Raw genomic sequence first — 7,868 nt, 5'->3', positions numbered from 1 at the left:
TGCATAAATAATGCAGATTAATTAACGATGATTTAAGATATACAGGGTGATTATAACTAAGGTTCTGATTTCAAAACACTAAAAAAAGAGCGATTGTCAGAATGACTTGAAAATTGACATGAATATTCCTGAAAAAATTCAATTTTATTTGATAAAGGGGAAAAAATACTTAAAAATGTAAAATTAATGACATCATCCAACATGTGGGAAATTTGCTCGCAGAATGGAAACGATAGCCAGTCAAGGCAAAATTATAACTTAATTATAGCATTGCACAAGTCCATAATTCACGGAAACATCATAAAAAAAATGAAGTAATTGAACAAATAACTACAACTTACTCAAAAAATGTTAAATATGTTGTCCACCGCGTGTTCCGGCTATGAGGTTGAAAGCACAAAAATTCTTGTTCAACAGCAGAATCGGAATATGCCATGGTCATAATGTGGATGTGCTTGCAATTCAGCTTTATTAAACCAAACGCTCCCCTTTTCCCCCGTTCATATTCCTGAGGAATGAGGAACTTCTAACATATAGGGAATGTGCTGGAGATTACAATTCATCAAAGTTTGCAATCTGATCACTGTTTATAACATTTTGAGGTACCCCCACAGCCAGTAGTTGCAAGGGTTAAGGTGCATCCTGTCAAAATGGGTCTTCAGCAGCTGCTTTGCTGGTATTGCAATGTGCATCTTGATAGAAGTTCTATCCACACACTGATGCTGTGGAAGTGCCGAAATGATGTGGTTGCACAAAATAAGATTATACTGCTAGCCAAGTACAGCATCATCTACTTGCACATTTTGCGCTTTTTTCTTTTGCGAAAGAAACGTCCATTGCTTCAGGAGTATCCATGCAAATTTTCAGGTCATTCCGATCAGTACTTATTGTATAGTTTTGGAATCAAAACTTAAATTATAATCACCCTGTATATAGCTGATTATTTTTTATAAATCTGTTACTACTATACAGTAGAACCTTGATTAACTGGGCTTAACAGTGTGTGTGTGTGTGAAAGTATAAAAAAACAACTATTGAATATTAAGACTGGGAGATATACAGTAGGAGATGTGCTACTTCTTATGGGAATGAAAATGTATGTGAGGTAATGTAACAACTAGTACACTAGTCTTTGTCCTTTAAGGACAGCTGGTGTCTTTATTGGATTATAGGACCATCTGCCCCTAGCATGATGGTGTCACTACTGTAGCTGCTTCTTTGTGAAGGGAAAAAGAAACCCTGTGAGATATGTAATACACCACTACATTTAGATGTGTGATGCAATCCTTATTCATGAATTTGCTAAAGATAGAGCATCAGAATGTAGCCAAAGGTTAGAAAATGTTGTAAGAATGAGAAGTTTTGGCTTTTATATATAACTTTAAATGACTAAGATACTTCATATGAAAAATATATATATATTCTGGCCACTTTTATGAGACTTTTTGAAAAAACCACTTATAAAATCTTATGTCATTTAAAGATATACCGTCAGAATGTACCCCAAGGATATAAAATGAGGTAAAAATGAAACATTTTGGCTAATAATGAACAAATATGATATTTTTCAGGGGAAAAAAAATGATATTTAGGCAACTTTTATCTGATTTTTTGAAAAAAACCAAAGTGGTTTTTTGAAAAAAACCAGTTGGTTAAAACCAAGGTTTAAACCAACGTGGTTTAAACCAAACAACCCTGGTTGTAATGCTAAACAAATGTAGTTTAATTTATTTGATCATGTATAATTGAGAACTGTTTTAATTGAAGATTAACCCTTTGAGATCGGCAAATTTCTCTGATGGGAGTACCAGCCAGTTGGAGCAAATTTAGCTTTTCCAATTTATTTCTCTCTAAGTGATTTAAAGCCGATATATGGATACTAAGAAACACAGAATTTGTTGTGTTTAATAGTACTTATAATACATAAAAACATGAATTTTTAATTTCTGTAATTTTTCAAAGTGTGATATTTTGCAAAACAATTACCGAAGTGTTCTGGTTATGAAGTTCTGGCTTCCCAGTACGGGTATCACAGTACGTGCGTGCTTCTCATCTTTTTCCTAGAGTTTTCCTGTCGGAACATACTGCACAGTCTTGGTTCCTAAACAAATTATAATTTATAAATCTAATGGTAACCTCTTCCAGCCAAATTTCCCTCAAAAATTTCTCTTTTGATTAAATTTTTTCCATGCATTCCGGAAAATGTGTTGCTATTTAGTGGGGAAAATACATAATCAAGTATTTTACAATAGAAAAGTATTGCACTGCATTAATTTTTTCAAAAAAATTCTTGTTTGATGAACTTTCAATACTTCCCACAAATGTTAAGAAATTTCCTACTTGGACAAATTTTGGCCAATTTTTCCCACGAGTTACCATCGCTGGTAACCTTGTTAAACACGAATGGCAATAGCGTAGGTGAAAATGGACTTCAAGGAAAAGGGTCTTGGTGGGAAGGGGGCATGATGACAATATGTTTGCATGTGCAATATTGCTGTAGCATTGGGAGTTCTGGCACCCGGCTTGTCAACCCTTTTCCTTTATAGAGAGGAAATATTTACACCATGTTCTCTGAAAATTTTTCTGGTGGACACTCCTATAATCCTTAGCGATTTTTCTCTATGGTGGAGTGAAGGAAACCAGATTCATTTCTTATGTAAATGGAGGTTACATATACACATGTATAAGTCACATTTTGATGTTGGGTGGAGTCGTCCCTCACATCCTGGAGCACAAGGGTCCCTCCATAGTGAATTTATACCATGAAAAAAACTAAAATTGATTAGAATCGTCCTGGTTCCACCATCTATAGCAGAAGGCTACCGCATGAAACTCGTGAGGTCACTGAAGTAGGTCATTTCGCCTATAGTCATTGAATATATATATATATATAAAAAAAGATATTGCATGCGTCAGCCTGCTATTGTATGTATTGTATATCCAATGGCTACAGGTGAAATTGCCTACTTCAGTGACGTCATGAGTTTTGCGTGGAGACGTTCTGCTAGAGCCCTGTTGGTCCCACCCTAGGAGGGGGTGGGGCAGTTTTTCCAGTCACTTTAAAATTTTCCAGCCAAAATCATCAAAAATAGCCCAAGATATTTGAACTTGTGCTGCAACTAGGGATCACAACTACAGTTTTAGTTAAAAGTAAGCACTTTGAACTTTTTATTTAAAAAAAACATTTCGTTGAGTAAGTTTTTTGAAACAAGATTTGCCATTGAAAAAAGGCTTCACATTCTGCATTCACAACAATCTTAACATCAAAGGTGAAACTCCCCTTCAAAATGCCATCTTTTTTAAATGGAGTAGACTTCCGATTTTTGGTAAGTGCAAAGATAGTGGTATAAGGAAAAGTGTCTTATTGAAAAACAACTTTACAAAATATGTGGGCTTGTCAATGCCTATAAGATATCTCGTCAATGCAGACTAGAAGCTGTTGGGGGGAACATTGCCTTCTCGTTCTCCCCTCTCGTATCTATTTGTCCATGCCAAAAAGGAATAATGGGAAAACCTATTAAATATTAATGGCCAAAAAAGGCATGGAATGTATCGGGGGGAAAAGCATGTATTCTTCCGTTATATAACCATGCCACTTTTGTCCTGACACTTTTTTTTTTCAAATTTATGCCTACGGTTTAGGTTTGAGCATTTTCAGTTTAATGTCCATAAATTTATATTTTTGAAACAAGGTGTGGGGTAAGAATAAGTCAGGATACGCCAATTTTGTGTCGAAAATGTGTGGTGTGGTTATAATGAAAGCGTACAAAAAAATTGAAAATCTTTTACTTAAAAAGGTTGAGGAAGATAATTTATGGACCCGGCTTGACACAAGTGTGTCGGCTTTCAAGGCTTATGGCAACCTTTCTTGCATACGAAAGCACACGAGACTCTTCCCCCCCACCCATAGACATAGTATCTGATGTGTGGTTAGTCAACACCATCTATTGCAGGCCTCCGCGCAAAACTGGTGACGTTACTGAAGGTCATCTCACCTACAGCGATTGGATATACCAAGCAGAGATGGATGAAATTGGAAAAGAAAATTCACATCTCTCTGAGGAATAGAATCACCAACCTTTCATAATCTGGTTGAGTGCTGTGCCATTAAGCTACATAGGACCAGCATTTTCTTCCCTTGGAGTATATATGTGCACTGCATGGGACTGCGGTCCTCTGTAGCTTAATGTTGGATTTCCTATGGAATGTTAACGTGAAGGTGCGTCTGGTTTTCATTCATGTAGCTTAATGATAGAGTACTCACCCATATTGTGAAGAGGTTGGTTGGTTCGATATCCCACAGAGGCACATGAATTTTCTTTCTGGAGTTCATTTCCGCTTCATACCCAGTATTTCGTCTTTTGTCGTAATTTAAGGTTTACACATTGGAACCTTTGCTGCAATTTATCGACAGATTGGGAAATATCATAGGAAAAATGTAGGGTTAGCAGGATGTTCTAATTTTTAATGTCATTTCAAGCATCCTTCTGCGGTTGGGAAAATTCACCCTTTTGTCGTCTTTTTCTGGTTCTTAAATTATTTTTTTTTGGGGAAATTATTTTTTCACTCTGAAACATATCATTGACATTAAAGTTTTTTTCATGCATTTACACTTTTGAGGAATCACCGTCAAAATTCTCAGAATACAGGAGTTGTATTCTGAGGGAGGTGCTGATCCAGTACAGAGACGAACTCGCATTTGCAAGAATAAATAATTTTTGTGTACTACTTTATAGCATTTTGTATGATCCTTTGGTCTAATGGTTGTCAAAAACAGTGTTTGAGTGAAATTTTCCGTTAAAGGGTAAAATTTTTCTTTCCATTTCCGTGTTAGATAGGTTTTTTAATGTGTATTTTGGCATTAAAATCACGGGACCACAATTCTTTTCCTGTGAAGACAGGTTTAACTGTACTAAGTGAGGAAAACGTTATAAGAGGGATCCACTGTACATCCTTCAATACCGAAGAAGATTGCAAAGACAAATTATATAATAATGTTCATCGATTTTTCATTCGGTACCTCTGTATATAAAGTTGTTTCCAAACAGCAGATGCCTCAGGATAATATGAAAAAGACAGTCCTCCTCCTCCTAACCACATCATGACCTGCCACTGTCTCAATGAAGAGATATACAGGGTGTTTCAAAAAGAATCATTCGATTTAAAAAAGGTAACTATTCAGCTTTTAATTCATTTTGATTGAATAATGTATAGGTAGAAAAGGAAATCTCGAGTTTCTCTCACGCAGTTGCTGACAGGTACAGCTAACGCTCTTTCTTCGGCCACCACTTCAGTGTTTGTCAAGATGGTGATTGCACAACAGAAATCGTTTTCTGTTCTCAGTTTCACGAAGTGAGTCAGTTGGGGCTCCTTGTGCACTCTCCGCGGCCACTAGAGGAAAATTAAAAAAACAGTAAAATTAAAAATAATTATAAATACATAACGTAACGTAATCCTCACATATTCCCAAGGGATCAGCATGATCCGTCCAGGGAATTTGTTAGTGTTAGTAAACATCCATGCCCGAACCGGGATTCGAACCCAGACCTGCACAGTGAGAAGCTAGTTCCCTAACCACTCGCCTGCCAGGCTGCATTACATCGTTGTAACTTTGGTAAATAATAAAAAAAAATTGGCCTACGGGGCTCTGCCATAGAATTCAAAAAAGGTTGAGAACCGCTGGTATAAACAATTCCGATATACGGGTTGTCTGTGTGAAGGGAAATCCCATGGCCATCCCCGCATGTCAGATGAAAATGTGAAGAGCATTTGATAGTTTAACACGCAGTCCACAGAAATCCACTCTCAGTGGATGTAAACATTCTCACTAAAGTTTGGGATGAATTTGACTACCGTATAGACATGCAGTGCATCCCAAGGTGGACATTGAGCATCTATAATTTGGTTTGTAAAAAAACTTTAATTTTATATTACATGGCTCTAATTATAATCTTGTGTCTATGTTCAATATTTTTCGTAATATGCGTATTTCAAATCAGGTGATTCTTTTTGAAACCCTGTATAAGCAGGTGGTCGAAGAAGACCTGCTTATACAGGGTTTCAAAAAGAATCACCTGATTTGACGTGAAGTTTGTTTCTGTGTAATGCTTGTTATAGTGCTGCCATATACCATTAACTTTTTGATGTCAATAATAATGTAATGATTGAATAATTGCATCGTTGTAGACCTGTTGCTCTATGTGGCGAGACTTTTTGAATGGAGATTGGCTTGCATTCCACATTGAAGTTGAGAACCAACTTCAACCGACCACAATTGACAACGGTGTGGTCTGAATTTGGGTCCTCATGATGTGATTCCGTCACCATGACCACTCTATTTCCACAGCGGCAAAAAAAAAAAAAAAAAAAAGAGTCTGAAAAAATTCTTGAAGAAGAAAGCCGCAACATTCATTTTGAGAATAACATTGCTTCACACAACAAGCACAATGAAAAAGACCAAATACACCAAAAAATACGCGATTCCAAATGCTTTTCGACACTATGGGTGCCGTCTTCAGAAGATGAATCTAACTGCTATTCAATGCTGACCGGGAATATCATATTTGTATTTCTCTGTACACTCAGTTGATTTTTTCTGTTGCTCTTGTTTTGTGATTATCAAGGGAAGGATTATTTACTCTCATCCATGCCATTGTTTGCTTATCAACAGCACATGCCGTGGAGAGGAAGTGAATTAGTTATATATTTTTTCCATTCATAAATAAATAAAATATGGTGTGAACAACGCTCAACGCTAATTTGAGGAGGCAAATCACCCCTGGCAAAAAAAGCAACACTCAAGAAGGAAAGAAAAAGAAACCTGAGTGTATAGTGCGTAAGAAAGACCATGAATGTGCCAATCAACCCTTTAAGCGGTTTTTAAAATATTTCTGATCAAAACATAACTGCCACATTGACATTGAGGGTAACCGAGCGAAATGAAGCAGACATCAAGTTTGACGAGATATCTCGGGATTGCCTGTGTAAGGGTTGAGGGTAGGGAACGCACAAGATAGGTCTCTTGGCCAAAGAAAACTCCGCCACGCCATGCTCTAGACCAGTGTTTCCGAATGTGAGCAATATTGCCCCCCTCTTGTGGGCAATGGAATAATCCAAGCGGGTAATAGACACAGTATAACATAGGATCCTATGGGTTTGCTTCAGTCCGGGGGCGATTATAGAAAACAAATTTTGAAGGAGGGGGGTGAATGAAACAAAAAATTTGGGAAACTAGACTCCAGGCAAATACTGCATAGCAATAAAACTGAGCAGAAAATGGGAACCATTTATAAGGGAAGAAGGAGACGGATCGCATATATTTGTTCTTTTTTCTTTTATCGTTTTAGTTGTAAAAAAATATTGTAGTGCCTGGTGTTTTTCATTCAATGTAGAACCGTCACCTGTTGTAAGATTTGGGAAAGGTGAAATTATCAAGAGCGCACAGTCACGACCTCCTATATAATCTAGGTGGTCGTGGCACAGTGCGTTCTCTCATTTTTGAACCTGGTAACCTGAGCTGACATATTTCCTAGAGAGAAATTGGGAAAAACGGGAAATTGGAATTCCAAATACGGAAAAATACGAGACATCACAATTATCGCCAAAAATGACGTCAAAACCGAACAAAGTTGCCAAATATTGTTAAAATTACGGAAACATCACAATGGCGGAAAATGAAGCATTAGTGCAAATTGCAGTGGATTAAAATGAATTCCACGAAAAACAACGCTCATCAAGACAAATGTGGGAGATTAATATTCTGATATATAATAGTAATTATCATAATATAATTTATGAGTTTAAAAAACATTTTAATCTGTGACTTCAATAAAGAACGAAAATTCAAGTAGGCTTCGTGTAAAATATGG

Source organism: Pholcus phalangioides, unplaced genomic scaffold, assembly GCF_987345545.1.
Source record: "Pholcus phalangioides strain wild (caught in Gottingen) unplaced genomic scaffold, Ppha-v1.0 ptg000013l_1, whole genome shotgun sequence".
In the NCBI taxonomy this organism is placed as follows: domain Eukaryota; kingdom Metazoa; phylum Arthropoda; class Arachnida; order Araneae; family Pholcidae; genus Pholcus; species Pholcus phalangioides.
The sequence above is the reverse complement of the archived record's forward strand: the minus strand, read 5'-3'. Positions refer to the sequence as shown.